The sequence below is a fragment of the Hemitrygon akajei genome, chromosome 6 (genome assembly GCF_048418815.1).
Source record: "Hemitrygon akajei chromosome 6, sHemAka1.3, whole genome shotgun sequence".
NCBI lineage: Eukaryota > Metazoa > Chordata > Chondrichthyes > Myliobatiformes > Dasyatidae > Hemitrygon > Hemitrygon akajei.
Window position 1 is genome coordinate 87,013,834 of NC_133129.1, and position 23,388 is coordinate 87,037,221.

Sequence of the window (23,388 nt, forward strand, 5' to 3'; positions counted from 1 at the left end):
GCCTGTTTCTATGCTGTACTTTTCTATGACTAAAATGGTGTTACAGTTACAGAGAAAGTGCAGAGCTGGCAACAAGTAAGGCGCAAAGGCCAAGAGAAGGTAGATCTGGAGATCAGGATCTCATCTTTTAGCGTATGAGAGGTCTTTTCAAGAGTCTGATAACAGCGGGTTGAAGCTGTCCTTGAGCCTGGTGGTGGATGTTCTCTGCCGCCTGATGGAAGGGGGAGGAAGAGAGAATGTCCAGGTTGGGAGGGTACCCTGATAGGCCTGGCTGCTCTCCTGAGGCAGTGGGAAATGTAGACGGACACTGTAAAGGAGAGGCTGGTTTCTGTGGTGGGCTGTGTCCACAACTTTTCACGATTGGGAAATCTTGATTAAGGGAGAGTGGATCTGAAGATTATGACATCAGATCAGGCAGAAATTGGATTCCTACTCTTGTATATACTCCTGGCAAGAGTGGGAATCTTAAGGTCTTAAGTTAATCTGACTTCAGTGGTTGGGAAGATGTTGGAGTCAATTATTAAGGATGAGGTCTGAAGGTACATGGAGGCACATGATAGAATAGGCCATAATCAGCATGGTTTCCTCAAGGGAAATTCCTGTCTGACAAATTTGTTGGAATTCTTTGAAGAAATAACAAACGGGATAGAGAAAGGAGAATTGGTTGATGTTGTGTACCTGGATTTTCAGAAGACCTTTGGAAAGGTGCCACACATTAGCCTTGCTTAACAAGCTATGAACCCATGGTATTACAGGAAAGATTCTAACATGGATAAAGCAGTGGCTGACTGGCAGGAGGCCAAGAGTGGGAATAAAGGGAGTGTTTTCTGGCTGGCTGGCTGCCAGTGACTAGTGGTGTGTTGGAACCTATTCTTCTTACAATATTTGTCATTGATTTGGATGATGGAATTGATGGCTTTGCTGCAAACTTTGCAAATGATATGAAGATAGGTGGAGGGGCTGGTGGTTTTGAGGAAGTAGAGAGGCTACAGAAGGACTTAGACAGATTAGGAGACTGGGCAAAGAAATGGCAGATGGAATACAGTGTTGGGAAGTACTGTATTTCTTTGGTAGAAGAAATGAAAGGGTTGACTCTTTTCTAAATGGAGATAAACACAAAAAAACAGGTGGAATGTGACTTGGGAGTCGTGCAGGATTCCTTAAGGGTTAATTTGCAGGTTGAGTCTGTGGTGAGGAAGGCGAATGCAATGTTCACGTTCATTTCAAGAGGACTAGAATATAAAAGCAAAGATGTAATGTTGAACTTTATAAAGCAGTGGTGAGGCCTCACTTGGAGTATTGTGAGCACTTTTGGCTCCCTTATCTCGGAAAGGAGATAAGCAGAGGGTTCAAAGGAGAGTCACGAAAATGATTCCAGGATTGAATGGCTTGTCATATGAAGAGCATTTGATACCTTTGGGACTGTATTCACTAGAATTCAGAAGAATAAAGGGTGATCTGATTGAAACCTTTCGAATAGTGAAAGGCCTAGATAGAGCAGATGTGGTGTGGATGTTTCCTATGGTGGAAGAGTCTAAGATCAGAGGACACAGTCTCAGAATAGAGGGGCATCCTTTTAGATGGAGATGCTTTCTTTTGCTAGAGAGTGGTGAATCTGTGGAATTCTTTGGCACAGGCATCTGTGAAGGTCAAATCTTTTTGTATATGTAAGGCAGAGATTAATAGTTTCTTGATTAGACAGGGCATGAAGGGATACGGCGAGAAGGCAGGTGTTTGGGGCTGAGAGGAAAATTGGATCAGCCATGATGAAATGGCAGAGCAGACGCGATGGGCCAAATGGCCTAAATCTGCTCCTATATCTTATGGGTCTTACAGTCCTGGAACCATATAGTGTAGCAACACCACAACAGCAAAAATTGCAGGAAGTCGTGTGCACCCACCAGTGTAAACCAGCCTCCCCTGCATGGGTTCTGCTTACGCTTCCTGCTGGATGAGGAAATAAGCCAACATAAGCAAAGACCCGTCTCACTCCGTTCATTCTCTCTTCTCCACCCCTTCCCATTGGTCAGAAGTCAAGTTTATTGTCATTTAATTATATACATGTATACCGTCAAACGAGACAATGTTTCTACAGACCATGGTGTAAAACACAGTAGTACACACAATAACTTAGGAAAGTAAGAATGAAATCTATAAATGAATTATGCATAGATAAACAGAGTAAGGTGCATAAATTAAATATTGTAAGGTAAGGAAAAGATTAACCAGTGACACTTCAAATGCAATTGGGAAGGGAGTTTAGAAGACTTTTATGCATCGGAGTCTCCTGCCTGATGGTAGAAAGTCAAAGAGATGCTGGATGGATGGGTGGGATCCCTGATAAGACTAAAGGCCCTGCGTACACAACAGTCCTGGTAAATGTCCCCAATGGATGGTAGGGAGACCCCTATGTTACTCTCATCCATACTCAGTCCTTTGTAGAGACTTCTGGTCCAATGCTCGGCTGCTCCCGTACCAGATGGAGATGCAACTTGTCAAGATGATCTCAATGGTGTTACCAAATAAGATAACAAGGAACATACCACCAGACTCAAAAGCAGTTCAAATAAACATGTACAAACAAGCTGGATAAACTCAGCGGGTCGGGCAGCATCTGTTAAAGACAGTTCTATCCCTGCGATCAGACTCTTGAACAGAATTAACGCCCTTGTTTTCCTGATGTACGTCGCCACAACCCCTCGCACTTTATTTGCTTGCCTGCACTGCATCTTCTCTGTAACTGTAGCACTCTCTGCCAAAGGAGGTGTAAGGTGCTCCTTCCCCCCGCTAGCCTACAGGTCATTCTTGGGCATATCTATAAATTGTGCAAAAGAAAAATGTAGTGAGGTGGCGTTCATGGGTTCAGTGTCTATTCAGAAATCAGATGGCAGAGGGAAAGAAGCTGTTCCTGAATTGCTGAGTGCTGGTGAAGAAGTATAACCTTCAAAGTCAACGTCCCAGTATAAGTTTACTGTCTTATGCACAAATTCTTATAACCATATAGATAGATAGATAGATAGATAGATACTTTATTCATCCCCATGGGGAAATTCAACATTTTTTCCAATGTCCCATACACTTGTTGTAGCAAAAACTCATTACATACAATACTTAACTCAGTAATAATATGATATGCATCTAAATCACTAACTCAAAAAGCATTAATAATAGCTTTAAAAAAAAGTTCTTAAGTCCTGGCAGTTGAATTGTAAAGCCTAATGGCATTGGGGAGTATTGACCTCTTCATCCTGTCTGAGGAGCATTGCATCGACAGTAACCTGTCGCTGAAACTGCTTCTCTGTCTCTGGATGGTGCTATGTAGAGGATGTTCAGGGTTTTCCATAATTGACCGTAGCCTACTCAGCGCCCTTCGCTCAGGCCTTCTCAGCCCTTCTAGTCCATGCTTACTTTCACCTAGTCCCACTGACCCGCACTCAGCCCATAACCCTCCATTCCTTTCCTGTCCATATACCTATCCAATTTTACTTCATATATGACAATACCGAACCTGCCTCTACCACTTGTACTAGAAGCTCATTCCACACAGCTACCACAGAGAGTAAAGAAATTCCCCCTTGTGTTACCCCTAAACTTTTGCCCTCTAACTCTCAACTCATGTCCTCTTGCTTGAATCTTCCCTACTCTCAATGGAAAAAGCCTATCCACGTCAACTCTATCTATCCTCCTCATAATTTTAAATACCTCTGTCAAGTCCCTCCTCAACCTTCTATGCTCCAAAGAATGGATCTCGACAGGCTAGACTCCTGGCCTCACACCCTACCTTGTTCTGATCTTACATTTATTGTCTGCCTGCACTGCACTTTCTCTGTAACTCATACACTTTGTCCTTCATTATTGTTTTATCTTGGTTGGAGCTCTGTTTAATTTCTGATCCTCACGGTTCTTCCAGGAGTCAGGAATGATGAGCAGTCTTAATTCCAGGATTTGAGTTCATTTTAGAGTGCAAACAGACACACAAATATATAAAGAGCTGTAAAACGATGCTGAGAGGGGAATTAATGCTAAGGGCTGTAAGACAAAAGAATAAAAGATGGCACTTCTGAAAAATCCATCACTTTTATAGATTAGATAAAGAAAATTCCTCAGATAATGTTGAATTAATTAACAAGCTACACAATTAAAACAAATACATCACATGGGTAATGTACTAATACATAGCCAATGAAAAATGAGAAAAGTGGTAAACTTAGTTTAGCCGCTTTCTGCTGTGTGTGTGAAAAATACATGAGTTGCAACGTATTTGTTTTGTTACCTAAAACATTCAAAAGCCCCTACAGATGTACCATGGAGAGCACTCTGGCTGCGTCACTGCATGGTATGGTGGGATGGGGCTATATCACAGGATCGAAGTAAGTTGCAGGAAGTTGTAAAATTAGTCGGCTCCATCGTGGGCTTCAGCCTCTGTAGTACCTAAGACATCTTCAAGAAACGGTGCTTCAGAAAGGTGGCATCCATCTTTAAGGACCCCCATCACCCAGAACATTCCCTCTTCTCATTGTTGCCATCAGGGAGGAGGTACAGAAGCCTGAAGGCACACACTCAGTGATTCAGGAACAGCTTCTTCCCCTCTGCCGTCAGATTTCTAAATGGACATTGAACCCATGAACACTACCTTAATACATTCTTTATTTCTGTTTTTGTATTTTAGCTTAACTATTTAATATACATATATATCATTACTGAAATTCAGCTTTTTTCCCTACGTTTATTGTGTATTTCATTGTACTGCTGCCACAAAGTTAACAAATTTCACAACGTATGCCGGTGATATTAAACCTGATTCTGATTCTGAGTTTGTTAAAAGTACAAATCCGAAGGAAAGTAATGTTAAAAAAAATCAGTGGTTTCCAACACTTCGTTCTACCTCACAGTGTAATGATCTGATCTGTATGAACAATACAAGCTTTTTACTGCATCTTGGTACATGTGACAATAATAGTCCAGTACCGATACATGTTGAAAGTTCAAAGTTAATTTATTATCAAAGTAGATATGCGTCACCATATGCAACCCAGAGATTCATTTTCTTGCAGGAGTACTCAATAAATCCATAATGAAATAATAGCCATAACAGAATGACAATAATATTCCCAGATTCACTGAAAAACTTACTTACAGAAGCATCTGGGCACATAGCACTAGAACCATAAGCTATAGGAGCAGAATTAGGCCATTTGGCCCATCGAGTTTGTTCTGCCATTTCATCATGGCTGACCCGTTTTCCCTCTCAGCCCCAGTCTCCTGCCTTCTCCCCATAACCCTTCATGCCCTGACCAATCAAGAATCTATCAACCTCTGCTTTAAGTACTATATCCAATGACTTTGCCTTCAATAACTTCCACAGACTCACCCCCCGTGGCTAAAAATAATCCTCCTCATCTCTGTACTAAATGGACATCCCTCTATTCTGAGGTTGTTTCCTTTGTCTTAGATTCCCCCACCATAGGAAACATCCTCTCCACATCAACTCTATTTCAACATTTGATAGGTGTCAATGAGTTGCCTCCCTCTTTCTTCAGAGTTCCGGTGAGTATAGGCCCAAATGCTCTTCATAGGAGAATCTGTTCAAAACTGGAATCATTTTTGTGAACCTCCTTTGAGCCCTCTCCAAAGTCAGCACTTCCTTTCTTAGATAAGGGCCCCAAAACTGCTCACAGTACTGTAAGTGAGACCTGGCCAGTGCTTTATAAAGTCTCAACATTACATCCAGCTTTTCTATATGTAATGAAAATAGTGTTTTTTTCTCAAAATGAGTGCTAACATTGCACTTGCCTTCCTCGTTCTCAGGAAATGCATACATCAACAACATAAAAGACACAATTTTTGACAAAAATAAAGATGATTAGATCAAATTATAATGCAGAGTGGTGATAGTGTTGCCACACTGAGGGAGTGATTAGAGTTAGCCAGCTGGTTCAGGAACAGAATGGTTGAAGGGAAGTAAAGGTTCCTGAACCTGGTGGATTGGGACGTCAGGTTTCTGTACCTCCTGTCCGATGGGAGCTGTGAGAAGGTGGCATGGCCCAGATGGTGGGATCTTTGATGATGAATGTTGCCTTTTGAGACAGTGCCTCTTGTAAATACTACCGATGATGGGGAGGGATATGCAGCTCTTAGCTTCTTAAATTCCTGTGTATTCAAATGATCTTACCAGACGGTGATGCGACAAGTCAGGATCTTTCAACGCTACAACTGTAGTGGCTTCTAGAGAGTTCGGTGACAAGCCGAACCTTCCTAAACTCCTGAGAAAGTAAATAGACTGGCTTATTGTGATTGCATCGACAGGACCGTGCAAAACTCTGAGGCACAAATATATAGCTAAGACTTTTGCATAGTACTGTAGTAATTTTATATAGTGCATTGTACTGCTGTTGGAGAAACTAATTTCATGACATACGTGAGTGATGATAAACCTGATTCTGATACGGGTCTCTATCATGGTCCGAGAGCAGGAAGGGGGCAGGGAGAGCAGAATCATGGTTGGGAAAAGGGGAAGGGAGAGGGGAGGGAGAGGGAAGCACCAGAGAGACATTCTATAATGATCAATAAACCAATTGTTTGGAATCAAATGACCTTGCCTGGTGTCTCAGGGCTGGGTGTGTCTGCACCCATGCCAACCACACCTGCCCCTGGCACTCCTTCTTTGCCACCTGTCCCACACCCCTCCTGCGGCACTCCATCCTCATCATTCCCAACATCCTTTGCTCCCGCCAGATTTACAAACTCACTCTCTGCTCCTCATTGACGAATACTGTGCAAAAGTCTTAGGCACCCTAGTTATGTACAGTGGCATGCAAAAGTTTGGGCACCCCTGGTCAAAATTTCTGTTCCTGTGAGTAGTTAAGTGAGTAGAAGATGAACTGATCTCCAAAAGTCATAAAGTTAAAGATGAAACATTCTTTTCAACATTTTAAGCAAGATTAGTGTATTATTTTCATTTTGTATAATTTTACAGTGGAAAAAAGGAAAGGAGCACCATGCAAAAGTTTGGGCACCCCAAGAGATTTGAGCTCTCAGATAACTTTTATCAAGGTCTCACACCTTAATTAGCTTGTTAGGGCTATGGTTTGTTCACAGTCATCATTAGGAAAGGCCAGGTTATGCAAATTTCAAAGCTTTCTAAATACCCTGACTCTTCAAACCTTGTCCCAACCATCAGCAGCCATGGGCTCCTCTAAGCAGCTGCCTAGCACTCTGAAAATTAAAATAAATGATGCCCGCAAAGCAGGAGAAGGCTATAAGAAGGTAGCAAAGTGTTTTCCGGTAGCCGTTTCCTCAGTTCATAATGTAATTAAGAAACGGCAGTTAACAGGAACGGTGGAGGTCAAGTTGAGATCTGGAAGACCAAGAAAATTTTCTGAGAGAACTGCTCGTAGGATTGCTAGAAAGGAAAATCAAAACCCCTGTTTGACTGCAAAAGACCTTCAGGAAGATTTAACAGACTTTGGAGTGGTGGTGCACTGTTCTACTGTGCAGTGACACCTTCACAAATATGACCTTCATGGTAGAGTCATCAGAAGAAAACCTTTCCTGTGTCCTCATCACAAAATTCAGCATCAGAAGTTTGCAAAGGAACATCTAAACAAGCCTGATGCATTTTGGAAACAAGTCCTGTGGACTGATGAAGTTAAAATAGAACTTAAAAACACAAAATGCTGGCAGAACTCAGCAGGCCAGATAGCATCTATGGGAGGAGGTAATAATGACGTTTCGGGCCAAAACCCTTCATCAGGAGTGAAGTAACATGGGATGGTCGAGGGGAGATAAGAAGTCGGGAGAGGATAAAGTAGAGAGCTGGGAAGTGATAGGCTGGAGGGAAATGGGCTAGGGAGAAGGTGGAGAATTATGGGAAATAAAAGAGAAAGAAAGGTAGGGCTGGGGGGAGAGATTATAGTGAGGGGGGGAAAAGAGAGAGAAAGAGAACCAGACTAAAATAATAGATAGGGATGGGGGTAAGGGTGGGGGGCAGGGGTATCAACGGAGGTCAGTGAGTTGGACGTTCATGCCGGCAGGAAGGAGGCTACCTAGGCAGGAGATAAGGTATTGCTCCATTGACCTGCGTGTGGCCTCATCTTGACGGTAGAGGAGGCCATGGACAGACATATCGGAGTGGGAGTGGTCTGTGGAATTGAAGTGTGTGGCCACAGGGAGATCCCGCCACTGCTGGAGGACCGAGCGCCGGTGTTCGGCGAAACGGTCTCCCAGTCTGCGACGGGTCTCGCCAATGTATAAATGGCCACATCGGGAGCACCAGATACAGTATATCACCCCAGTTGACTTGCAGGTGAAGTGGTGCCTCACCTGATAGGACTGTCTGGGACCTGGGATGGTGGTGAGGGAAGAAGTGTGGGGGCAGGTGTAGCACTTCTTCCGTTTGCAGGGATGAGTGCCCGGAGGGAGGTCAGTGGGGAGGGATGGGGGTGATGAATGGACAAGGGAGTCGCGTAGGGAGCAATCCCTGCGGAAAGCTGAGAGTGGGGGGGAGGGGACGATGTGGCTGGTGGTGGGATCACGTAGGAGGTGGCGGAAGTTACGGAGGATTATACGTTGGATCTGTAGGCTGGTAGGGTGATAGGGGAGGACCAGGGGGACTCTATCCCTGGTGGGCTGGCGGGGGGATGGGGTGAGGGCAGAGGTGTGTGAAATATGGGAGATGCGATGGAGGGCAGAGTTGATAGTGGACAAAGGGAAGCCCCTTTCTTTAAAAAAGGAAGACATCTCCTTTGTCCTAGAATGAAAGGCCTCATCCTGAGAGCAGATGTGGCGGAGGCGGAGGAATTGAGAGAAAGGGATAGCATTTTTGCAGGAGACAGGGTGGGAGGAGGAATAGTCTAGGTAGCTGTGAGAGTTTGTAGGTTTGTAGTAGACGTTGGTGGATAGGCTGTCTCCAGAGACAGAAACAGAAAGATCTAGAAAGGGGAGGGAGGTGTCAGAAATAGACCAGGTGAATTTGAGGGCAGGGTGAAAGTTGGAGGCGAAGTTAATGAAGTCGACGAGCTCAGCGTGTGTGCAGGAAGCAGCACCGATGCAGTCGTCGATATAGCATAAGAAAAGAGGAGGACAGATACCGGTGTAGGCTTGGAACACAGATTGCTCCACATGGCCGACAAAAAGGCAGGCATAGCTAGATAGATAGATAGATAGATACTTTATTCATCCCCATGGGGAAATTCAACTTTTTTCCAATGTCCCATACACTTGTTGTAGCAAAACTAATTACATACAATACTTAACTCAGTAAAAAATCTGATATGCATCTAAATCACTATCTCAAAAAGCATTAATAATAGCTTTTAAAAAGTTCTTAAGTCCTGGCGGTAGAATTGTAAAGCCTAATGGCATTGGGGAGTATTGACCTCTTCATCCTGTCTGAGGAGCATTGCATCGATAGTAACCTGTCGCTGAAACTGCTTCTCTGTCTCTGGATGGTGCTATGTAGAGGATGTTCAGAGTTTTCCATAATTGACCGTAGCCTACTCAGCGCCCTTCGCTCAGCTACCGATGTTAAACTCTCCAGTACTTTGCCCACGACAGAGCCCGCCTTCCTTACCAGCTTATTAAGACGTGAGGCGTCCCTCTTCTTAATGCTTCCTCCCCAACACGCCACCACAAAGAAGAGGGCGCTCTCCACAACTGACCTATAGAACATCTTCAGCATCTCACTACAGACATTGAATGACGCCAACCTTCTAAGGAAGTACAGTCGACTCTGTGCCTTCCTGCACAAAGCATCTGTGTTGGCAGTCCAGTCTAGCTTCTCGTCTAACTGTACTCCCAGATACTTGTAGGTCTTAACCTGCTCCACACATTCTCCGTTAATGATCACTGGCTCCATATGAGGCCTAGATCTCCTAAAGTCCACCACCATCTCCTTGGTCTTGGTGATATTGAGACGCAGGTAGTTTGAGTTGCACCATATCACAAAGTCCTGTATCAGTTTCCTATACTCCTCCTCCTGTCCATTCCTGACACACCCCACTATGGCCGTGTCATCAGTGAACTTCTGCACATGGCTAGGACCCATGCGGGTGCCCATGGCTACACCTTTAGTTTGGAGGAAGTGGGAGGAGCCAAAGGAGAACTTGTTAGGGGTGAGGACTAATTCCGCGAGGTGGAGAAGAGTGGTGGTAGAGGGTGACTGGCTGGGTCTGGAATCCAGGAAGAAACGGAGAGCTTGGAGACCTTCTTGGTGGGGGATAGAGGTATATAGGGACTGGAGATACAGTATATCACCCCAGTTGACTCACAGGTGAAGTGGTGCCTCACCTGAAAGGACTGTCTGGGGCCTGGGATGGTGGTGAGGGAAGAAGTGTGGGGGCAGGTGTAGCACTTATTCCATTTGCAGGGATGAGTGCCCGGAGGGAGGTCCGTGGGGAGGTCCATGGGGAGGTCCCTGTGGCCACACACTTCAATTCCACAGACCACTCCCACTCCGACACGTCTGTCCATGGCCTCCTCTACCGTCAAGATGAGGCCACACGCAGGTCAATGGAGCAATATCTTATCTCCCGCCTAGGTAGCCTCCTTCCTGCCGGCATGAACATCCAACTCACTGACCTCCGTTGATACCCCTGCCCGCACCCTTACCCCCATCCCTATCTATTATTTTAGTTTGGTTCTCTTTCTCTCTCTTTTTCCCCCCTCACTATAATCTCTCCCCCCAGCCCTACCTTTCTTTCTCTTTTATTTCCCATAATTCTCCACCTTCCCCCTAGCTCATTTCCCTCCAGCCTATCACTTCCCAGCTCTCTACTTTATCCCTCCCCCCACTTCTTATCCCCCCTCAACCATCCCATGTTACTTCACTCCTGATGAAGGGTTTCAGCCTGAAGCGTCATTATTACCTCCTCCCATAGACGCTGTCTGGCCTGCTGAGTTCTGCCAGCATTTTGTGTTTTTTATTTATTTCCAGCATCTGCAGATTCACTCGTGTTGCCTTAAAATAGAACTTTTTGGCTGCAATGAGTGAAGGTATGTTTGGGGAAAAAAAGGATGCAGAATTTCATGAAAAGAACACCTCTCCAACTATTAAGCATGGGGGTGGGTCGATCATGCTTTGGGCTTGTGTTGCAGCCAGTGGCATGGGGAACGTTTCACTGGTAGAGGGAAGAATGAATTCAATTAAATACCAGCAAATTCTGGAAGCAAACATCACACCGTCTGTAAAAAGCTGAAGATGAAAAGAGGATGGCTTCTACAGCAGGATAATGATCCTAAACACACCTCAAAATCCACAATGGACTACCTCAAGAGGCGCAAGCTGAAGGTTTTTCCATGGCCTTCACAGTGCCCTACCCTAAACATCATCGAAAATCTGTGGATAGACCTCAAAAGAGCAGTGCATGCAAGACAGCCCAAAAATCTCACAGAACTAGAAGCCTTTTGCAAGGAAGAATGGGCAAAAATCCCCCAAACAAGAATTGAAAGACTCCTAGCTGGCTACAGAAAGCGTTTACAAGTTGTGATATTTGCTAAAGGCGGTGTTGCTTAAGTACTGACTATGCAGGGTGCCCAAACTTTCGCTTCAGGTCCTTTTCCTTTTTTTGTTATTTTGAAACTGTAAAAATGGAATTAGAAAAATAATGTTCCTTAAAGTATTAAAGAAATGTGTCATTGTTAACTTTATGCCTTTTGGAAATCAGGTCATCTTTTACTCGCTTAGCTATTCACAGTAACAGAAATTTTGACCAGGGGTGCCCAAACTTTTGAATGCCATTATAGATATATGTACCATACTGAATGTGTTGAGCCCAGGAGAGGTCATCTAATATGTTCAAAGGTTCCATTTAATATCAGAGAATATATACAATAAACAATTGAAATTCTCACTCACCGCAGATATCCTTGAAACAGCTCAAAGAATGAATGACAGGAAATAATGTAAGAACTTCAAAGCCCCCTAACCCCCTCCCAGGCACAAGCAACATCAACCGTCTCCCTCCCCCCACTTATTCTAGCTTAAAGCATCAGTGTTCTCACCATCCACCATGCAAACAACAGCAAAGCCCCCAAAGAGAGATCACAGTCTACAGTCCATCAAAAACTAACTGTTCACTCCAATATTTTTGACATCCCACAGGCACATTCTTGCCAGTGAGAAACAAAATTTTCTCCTTCCACAGCAGTGGAGGAGACAACAGTCGCTATTTCGATGTTACAGTCAGTCTGAAATGTCGCTTTGTATTTCAAGTTTCCCAATTCGGGAACTGGCAGTAGACCCTCCCTCACCCTTGAGAGAGAGCAGTCAGTCCCAAGTACAGAGCCCTCCAGCAGTCACTCTCGCTGCCTCCTACTGGGCTTCAGTTTGCAACGCCGGCGAGAATCCGCGTCCACAGGGCCGCGCAAGGCCCCGAAGTCACCTGACCTCAGGCCAAACCCAGACGTAGCGGCTGGTTGGTGAGCTACAAGAATGGGAACCCTATGCCACACAGCACTGCAGTTTCGAGTGCCGTTGTCGATCAAATACCCCGATAGGGCCCCAGCCACCCTGAAAAGGAAAATAGAGACATTAGAATGGGAAGAATTTAACTGTTTCATGGATGAGCTGGGAGAAGTCGCCCTCTGGCGCCATCTTTAGCTCTGATCACCTGTTAAAGCCAGGTAATTTAAAGCTGTAGACCCTCTCTACCGCTGAGCCCTTCCAATGTAAAATCATTCCTGGGGATCTGTGTTCCACGTAGAGATGAGATTGAGACATTGTCATGTTTCAGGAGTGTGAAGCAGCATGGTGGTTAGCAGTTAGCAGAACACTGTTACAGCACCAGCGACACAGGTTCAATCCTCACCACTGCCTGTAAGGAGTTTGTACATTCCCCCTGTGACTGTGTGGGTTCCCCTTGCGTGATCTGCTTTCCTCCCACAGTCCAGAGACTTAGGGGATAGTAGGTTAATTGCTCACTGTAGGAAGAATGTGGAGGCTTTGGAGAAGATGCAGAAGAGGTTTGTCAGGATGCTGCCTGGTTTAGAGGGCGTGTGCTGTTGTGAGAGGCCGGATAAACTTGGGCTGTTTTCTCTGGAGCATCGGAGGCTGAGGGGAGATCTGATAGAGGTTTACAAGATTCTGAGAGGCATCGATGGAGTGGACAGAGAGTATCTGTTTCCCAGGGTAGAAAAGTCTAATACCAGAGGACATGCATTGAAGGTGAGAGGCTGTAGGTTCAAAGAGGATGTGAGGGGTAAGTATTTTCCTCGGAGAGGGGTGCATGCCTGGAATGCACTGCCTGGTGTGGCGGTAGACACATTTTAAGAGATGCTTTAAGAAAGATGGAGGGATAAGGACATGCAGTGGGTAGGAGGGATTCGTGTTTGGGTGTTTCTGATTTGCTTCTGAGTTGGTTCAGCACAGCATGATGGGCTGAATGGCCTGTCCCTGTGCTGTACCGTTCTTTGCTCTGTGGGTGTAATTGGGTGGGCAGACTCTTTGGGCCTGAAGGGCCTGTTCCTGTGCTGTATCTCTAAATCTAAATCAGCCATCCCTCTCACATTCTGTGCTGTCCATTTCCACACCCACCTGAAGAAGTGTTTCACTCCCCCTCAGAACTAGAACGGGTCAGTGGTTCAATGGTTCCATTCAATATCAGAGAAGGTAGACAGTATAAAACCTGAGATTTTTACTCTTCACAGACATCCTCGAAACAGAAGAAAACCCCAAATAATGAATGACAGAAAGACTTTGGAACTGCAAACCCCACCCACTCTGACGCAGAGGCAGCAGAAAAGCATCAAACCCCCACCTGACTTATTTCAGTAGGAAGCATCAACAGCCACCACACACCAAACACGCAACAGCAAAGCCAACAAAGAGACCATGATATGCTGTTCAACAAAACGTTCACCTTACAACTTCATCTGCCATAGGCTCTCTCTCTCCCTAACAATGGACGGAGAGGTGTCGCCCATTTGCCACAGTGAGAGGGGAGACCAACAAGACAGAACAATTCGCTGATTACGATGTTCCAGTCTGTGCATTACATTTATTCTGAGTTCTCCGATTCGAGAATTGACAGAAAATAATCCCCAAACATCAAGAGAAAGAGAGTGACAATGACACACCTCACACCCTCACTGTAACACTGAAACACCTCACACCCTCACTGTAACAATGACACACCTCACACCCTCACTGTAACAAACAAACACCTCACATCCTCACTGTAACAATGAACCACTTCACACCCTCACTGTAGCAATCAAACACCTCACACCCTCACTAAAAATGAAATCACCTCACACCCTCACGGTAATAATGAAACACCTCACACCCTCACAGTAACAATGAGACCACCTCACACCCTCACGGTAACAATGAACCACCTCACACCCTCACTGTAGCAATCAAACACATCACACCCTCACTAAAAATGAAACCACCTCACACCTTCACTGTAACAATGAAACACCTCACATCCTTACTGTAACACTGACACACCTCAGACCCTCACTGTAACAATGAAACACCCCACAACCTTACTCTAACAAATAAATACCTCACACCATTACTATAACACTGACACTCCTCAGACCCTCATTGTAACAATAAAACACCTCACACCCTGACTGTAGCAATCAAACACCTCACACCCTCACTGTAACAATCAAACACCTCACACCCTCACTGTAACAATGAACCACCTCACACCTTCACTGTAACAACGAAACACCCCACACCCTCACTGTAACAATGAGACCACCTCACACCCTCACGGTAATAATGAAACACCTCACACCCTCACTGTAACAATGAGACCACCTCACACCCTCAGTGTAACACTGAAACACCTCACACCCTCACTGTAACAATGAAACACCTCACACCCTCACTGTAACAATGAGACCACCTCACACCCTCACTGTAACAATGAACCACCTCACACCTTCACTGTAACAACGAAACACCCCACACCCTCACTGTAACAATGAGACCACCTCACACCCTCAGTGTAACACTGAAACACCTCACACCCTCACTGTAACAATGAAACACCTCACACCCTCACTGTAACAATGAGACCACCTCACACCCTCACGGTAATAATGAAACACCTCACACCCTCACTGTAACAATGAGACCACCTCACACCCTCAGTGTAACACTGAAACACCTCACACCCTCACTGTAACAATGAACCACCTCACACCTTCACTGTAACAACGAAACACCCCACACCCTCACTGTAACAATGAGACCACCTCACACCCTCACGGTAATATTGAAACCTCCTCACACCATCACGGTAACAATGAGACCACCTCAGACTCTCAGTGTAACAATGAACCACCTCACACCCTGACTGTTATAATGAAACACCCCAGACTTCCACTGTAACAATGAAACAACCCATACCCTCACTGTGACAATGAAATCACCTTGCACCCTCACTGTAACACTGAAACAACTCACACCCTCACTGTAACAATAAAACACCTCACACCCTCACTGTAATAATGAAACAACTCACACCCTCACTGTAACACTGAAACACCTCACACCCTCAATGTAACAATGAAACACCTCACACCCTCACTGTAACAATCAAACACCTCACACCCTCACTGTAACAATGAAACACCTCACACCCTGACTGTTATAATGAATCACCCCAGACTTCCACTGTAACAATGAAACAACTCACACCCTCACTGTAACACTGACACACCCCACACCATCACTGTAATAATGAAACACCTCACACCCTCACAGTAATAATGAAACACCTCACACCCTCACTAAAAATGAAACCACCTCACACCCTCACTGTAACACTGACACACCACACACCCTCACTGTAACACTGAAACACCTCACACCCTCACTGTAACAATGAAACACCTCACACCCTCACTGTAACAATGAAACACCCCACACCCTCACTGTAACAATGAGACCACCTCACACCCTCACTGTAGCAATGAAACACCTCACACCCTCACTGTAACAATGAAACACCCCACACCCTCACTGTAACAATGAGACCACCTCACACCCTCACTGTAGCAATGAAACACCCCACACCCTCACTGTAACAATGAGACCACCTCACACCCTCACTGTAGCAATGAAACACCTCACACCCTCACTGTAACAATGAAACACCCCACACCCTCACTGTAACAATGAGACCACCTCACACCCTCACTGTTACAATGAAACACCTCACACCATCACTGTAGCAATGAAACACCTCACACACTCACTGTAACAATGAGACCACCTCACACCCTCACGGTAATAATGAAACACCTCACACCCTCACGGTAATAATGAGACCACCTCAGACCCTCATTGTAACACTGAAGCACCTCAGACCCTCACTGTAACAATGAACCACTTCACACCCTGACTGTTATAATGAAACACCCCAGACTTCCTGTAACAATGAAACAACTCATACCCTCACTGTGACAATGAAATCACCTTGCACCCTCACTGTAACAATGAAACACCTCACACCCTCACTGTAATAATGAAACACCTCAAACCCTCACTAAAAATGAAACCACCTCACACCTTCACTGTAACAATGAAACACCTCACACTCACACTGTAACACTGAAACTCCTCACACACTCACTTTAACACTAAAACAGCTCACAACCTCATTGTAACAATGAAACATCTCACAGCCTCACTGTAACAATGTAACATCTCACACCCTCACTGTAACAATGAAACCACCTCAGACCTCACTGTAATAATGAAACACCTCATACCCTCACTGTAACAATGAAACACCTCACACTCTCACTGTAACAATGAAACACCTCACACCCTCACTGTAACAATGAGACACCTCACACCCTTTCTGTAACAATGAGACCACCTCACACCCTTTCTGTAACAATGAAACTCCTCACACCCTCACTGTAACAATGAAACACCTCACAACCTTACTGTAACAAATAAATATCTCACACCATTACTATAACACTGACACACCTCAGACCCTCATTGTAACAATAAAACACCTCACACCCTGACTGTAGCAATCAAACACCTCACACCCTCACTGTAACAATGAGACCACCTCACACCCTCACGGTAATAATGAAACACCAAACCCCCTCACTGTAACAATGAACCACCTCACACCTTCACTGTAACAACGAAACACCTCACACCCTCACGGTAATAATGAGACCACCTCACACCCTCACGGTAATAATGAAACACCTCACCCCCTCACTGTAACAATGAGACAACCTCAGACCCTCAGTGTAACAATGAACCACCTCACACCCTGACTGTTATAATGAACGACCTCACACCCTGACTGTTATAATGAAACACCCCAGACTTACACTGTAACAATGAAACAACCCATACCCTCACTGTGACAATGAAATCACCTTGCACCCTCACTGTAACACTGAAACACCTCACACCCTCACTGTAACAATGAAACAACTCACACCCTCACTGTAACACTGAAACACCTCACACCCTCACTGTAACAATGAAACACCTCACACCCTCACTGTAACAATGAAACAACTCACACACTGTAGCAATCAAACACCTCACACCCTCACTGTAACAATGAAACACCTCACACCCTGACTGTTATAACGAATCACCCCAGACCTCCACTGTAACAATGAAACAACTCACAACCTCACTGTAACACTGACACACCCCACACCATCACTGTAATAATGAAACACCTCACACCCTCACAGTAATAATGAAACACCTCACACCCTCACTAAAAATGAAACCACCTCACACCCTCACTGTAACACTGACACACCACACACCCTCACTGTAACACTGAAACACCTCACACCCTCACTGTAACACTGACACACCACACACCCTCACTGTAACACTGAAACACCTCACACCCTCACTGTAACACTGACACACCACACACCCTCACTGTAACACTGAAACACCACACACCCTCACTGTAACACTGAAACACCTCACACCCTCACTGTAACACTGACACACCACACAGCCTCACTGTAACACTGAAACACCACACACCCTCACTGTAACACTGAAACACCTCACACCCTCACTGTAACAATGAGACCACCTCACACCCTCACTGTAGCAATGAAACACCCCACACCCTCACTGTAACAATGAAACACCTCACACCCTCACTAAAAATGAAACCACCTCACACCCTCACTGTAACACTGACACACCACACACCCTCACTGTAACACTGAAACACCTCACACCCTCACTGTAACACTGACACACCACACACCCTCACTGTAACACTGAAACACCTCACACCCTCACTGTAACACTGACACACCACACACCCTCACTGTAACACTGAAACACCACACACCCTCACTGTAACACTGAAACACCTCACACCCTCACTGTAACACTGACACACCACACACCCTCACTGTAACACTGAAACACCTCACACCCTCACTGTAACAATGAAACACCTCACAGCCTCACTGTAACACTGACACACCTCACACCCTCACTGTAACAATGAGACCACCTCACACCCTCACTGTAGCAATGAAACACCCCACACCCTCACTGTAACAATGAGACCACCTCACACCCTCACTGTAGCAATGAAACACCTCACACCCTCACTGTAATAATGAAACACCCCACACCCTCACTGTAACAATGAGACCACCTCACACCCTCATTGTAACAATGAAACCACCTCACACCCTCACTGTAACAATGAAACACCCCACACCCTCACTGTAACAATGAGACCACCTCACACCCTCATTGTAACAATGAGACCACCTCACACCCTCACTGTAACAATGAAACTCCTCACACCATCACTGTAGCAATGAAACACCCCACACCCTCACTGTAACAATGAGACCACCCCACACCCTCACTGTAACAATGAAACTCCTCACACCCTCACTGTAACAATGAAACTCCTCACACCATCACTGTAGCAATGAAACACCCCACACCCTCACTGTAACAATGAAACACCCCACACCCTCACTGTAACAATGAGACCACCCCACACCCTCACTGTAACAATGAAACTCCTCACACCCTCACTGTAACAATGAAACACCCCACACCCTCACTGTAACAATGAGACCACCCCACACCCTCACTGTAACAATGAAACTCCTCACACCCTCACTGTAACAATGAAACACCCCACACCCTCACTGTAACAATGAGACCACCTCACACCCTCACTGTAGCAATGAAACACCTCACACCCTCACGGTAATAATGAAACACCTCACACCCTCACAGTAATAATGAGCCCACCTGAGACCCTCATTGTAACACTGAAGCACCTCAGACCCTCACTGTAACAATGAACCACTTCACACCCTGACTGTTATAATGAAACACCCCAGACTTCCTGTAACAATGAAACAACTCATACCCTCACTGTGACAATGAAATCACCTTGCACCCTCACTGTAACAATGAAACACCTCACACCCTCACTGTAATAATGAAACACCTCAAACCCTCACTAAAAATGAAACCACCTCACACCTTCACTGTAACAATGAAACACCTCACACTCACACTGTAACACTGAAACTCCTCACACACTCACTTTAACACTAAAACAGCTCACAACCTCATTGTAACAATGAAACATCTCACAGCCTCACTGTAACAATGTAACATCTCACACCCTCACTGTAACAATGAAACCACCTCAGACCTCACTGTAATAATGAAACACCTCATACCCTCACTGTAACAATGAAACACCTCACACTCTCACTGTAACAATGAAACACCTCACACCCTCACTGTAACAATGAGACACCTCACACCCTTTCTGTAACAATGAGACCACCTCACACCCTTTCTGTAACAATGAAACACCTCACACCCTCACTGTAATAATGAAACACCTCACACCCTCACTAAAAATGAAACCACCTCACACCTTCACTGTAATAATGAAACAACTCACATCCTTACTGTAACACTGACACACCTCAGACCCTCACTGTATCAGTGAAACACGTCATACCCTCACTGTAGCAATCAAACACCCCACACATTCACTGTAACAATGAAACACCTCACACCCTCACTGTAGCAATCAAACACCCCACACCTTCACTGTAATAATGAAACACCTCACACCCTCACTGTAGCAATCAAACACCCCACACCTTCACTGTAATAATGAAACACCTCACACCCTCACTGTAGCAATCAAACACCCCACACCCTCACTGTAATAATGAAACACCTCACACCCTCACTAAAAATTAAACCACCTCACACCTTCACTGTAACAATGACACACCTCACACCCTCACTGTAACAAACAAACACCTCACATCCTCACTGTAACAATGAACCACTTCACACCCTCACTGTAGCAATCAAACACCTCACACCCTCACTAAAAATGAAATCACCTCACACCCTCACGGTAATAATGAAACACCTCACACCCTCACGGTAACAATGAACCACCTCACACCCTCACTGTAGCAATCAAACACATCACACCCTCACTAAAAATGAAACCACCTCACACCTTCACTGTAACAATGAAACACCTCACATCCTTACTGTAACACTGACACACCTCAGACCCTCACTGTAACAATGAAACACCCCACAACCTTACTCTAACAAATAAATACCTCACACCATTACTATAACACTGACACTCCTCAGACCCTCATTGTAACAATAAAACACCTCACACCCTGACTGTAGCAATCAAACACCTCACACCCTCACTGTAACAATCAAACACCTCACACCCTCACTGTAACAATGAACCACCTCACACCTTCACTGTAACAACGAAACACCCCACACCCTCACTGTAACAATGAGACCACCTCACACCCTCACGGTAATAATGAAACACCTCACACCCTCACTGTAACAATGAGACCACCTCACACCCTCAGTGTAACACTGAAACACCTCACACCCTCACTGTAACAATGAGACCACCTCACACCCTCACGGTAATAATGAAACACCTCACACCCTCACTGTAACAATGAGACCACCTCACACCCTCAGTGTAACACTGAAACACCTCACACTCTCACTGTAACAATGAAACACCTCACACCCTCACTGTAACAATGAGACACCTCACACCCTTTCTGTAACAATGAGACCACCTCACACCCTTTCTGTAACAATGAAACACCTCACACCCTCACTGTAATAATGAAACACCTCACACCCTCACTAAAAATGAAACCACCTCACACCTTCACTGTAATAATGAAACAACTCACATCCTTACTGTAACACTGACACACCTCAGACCCTCACTGTATCAATGAAACACGTCATACCCTCACTGTAGCAATCAAACACCCCACACATTCACTGTAACAATGAAACACCTCACACCCTCACTGTAGCAATCAAACACCCCACACCTTCACTGTAATAATGAAACACCTCACACCCTCACTGTAGCAATCAAACACCCCACACCTTCACTGTAATAATGAAACACCTCACACCCTCACTGTAGCAATCAAACACCCCACACCCTCACTGTAATAATGAAACACCTCACACCCTCACTAAAAATTAAACCACCTCACACCTTCACTGTAACAATGACACACCTCACACCCTCACTGTAACAAACAAACACCTCACATCCTCACTGTAACAATGAACCACTTCACACCCTCACTGTAGCAATCAAACACCTCACACCCTCACTAAAAATGAAATCACCTCACACCCTCACGGTAACAATGAACCACCTCACACCCTCACTGTAGCAATCAAACACATCACACCCTCACTAAAAATGAAACCACCTCACACCTTCACTGTAACAATGAAACACCTCACATCCTTACTGTAACACTGACACACCTCAGACCCTCACTGTAACAATGAAACACCCCACAACCTTACTCTAACAAATAAATACCTCACACCATTACTATAACACTGACACTCCTCAGACCCTCATTGTAACAATAAAACACCTCACACCCTGACTGTAGCAATCAAACACCTCACACCCTCACTGTAACAATCAAACACCTCACACCCTCACTGTAACAATGAACCACCTCACACCTTCACTGTAACAACGAAACACCCCACACCCTCACTGTAACAATGAGACCACCTCACACCCTCACGGTAATAATGAAACACCTCACACCCTCACTGTAACAATGAGACCACCTCACACCCTCAGTGTAACACTGAAACACCTCACACCCTCACTGTAACAATGAGACCACCTCACACCCTCACGGTAATAATGAAACACCTCACACCCTCACTGTAACAATGAGACCACCTCACACCCTCAGTGTAACACTGAAACACCTCACACTCTCACTGTAACAATGAAACACCTCACACCCTCACTGTAACAATGAGACACCTCACACCCTTTCTGTAACAATGAGACCACCTCACACCCTTTCTGTAACAATGAAACACCTCACACCCTCACTGTAATAATGAAACACCTCACACCCTCACTAAAAATGAAACCACCTCACACCTTCACTGTAATAATGAAACAACTCACATCCTTACTGTAACACTGACACACCTCAGACCCTCACTGTATCAATGAAACACGTCATACCCTCACTGTAGCAATCAAACACCCCACACATTCACTGTAACAATGAAACACCTCACACCCTCACTGTAGCAATCAAACACCCCACACCTTCACTGTAATAATGAAACACCTCACACCCTCACTGTAGCAATCAAACACCCCACACCTTCACTGTAATAATGAAACACCTCACACCCTCACTGTAGCAATCAAACACCCCACACCCTCACTGTAATAATGAAACACCTCACACCCTCACTAAAAATTAAACCACCTCACACCTTCACTGTAACAATGACACACCTCACACCCTCACTGTAACAAACAAACACCTCACATCCTCACTGTAACAATGAACCACTTCACACCCTCACTGTAGCAATCAAACACCTCACACCCTCACTAAAAATGAAATCACCTCACACCCTCACGGTAATAATGAAACACCTCACACCCTCACGGTAACAATGAACCACCTCACACCCTCACTGTAGCAATCAAACACATCACACCCTCACTAAAAATGAAACCACCTCACACCTTCACTGTAACAATGAAACACCTCACATCCTTACTGTAACACTGACACACCTCAGACCCTCACTGTAACAATGAAACACCCCACAACCTTACTCTAACAAATAAATACCTCACACCATTACTATAACACTGACACTCCTCAGACCCTCATTGTAACAATAAAACACCTCACACCCTGACTGTAGCAATCAAACACCTCACACCCTCACTGTAACAATCAAACACCTCACACCCTCACTGTAACAATGAACCACCTCACACCTTCACTGTAACAACGAAACACCCCACACCCTCACTG

General features: G+C 45.1%; 1 protein-coding gene across 6 annotated transcripts in view; it reads left to right on the forward strand.

Annotated features, from left to right (window-relative positions):
• The window catches only part of LOC140729226 (neuroligin-1-like), a 448,622-nt gene that overhangs the window by 68,603 nt on the left and 356,631 nt on the right, over positions 1-23,388 (forward strand). The gene's annotated exons all lie outside the window — the stretch shown is intronic.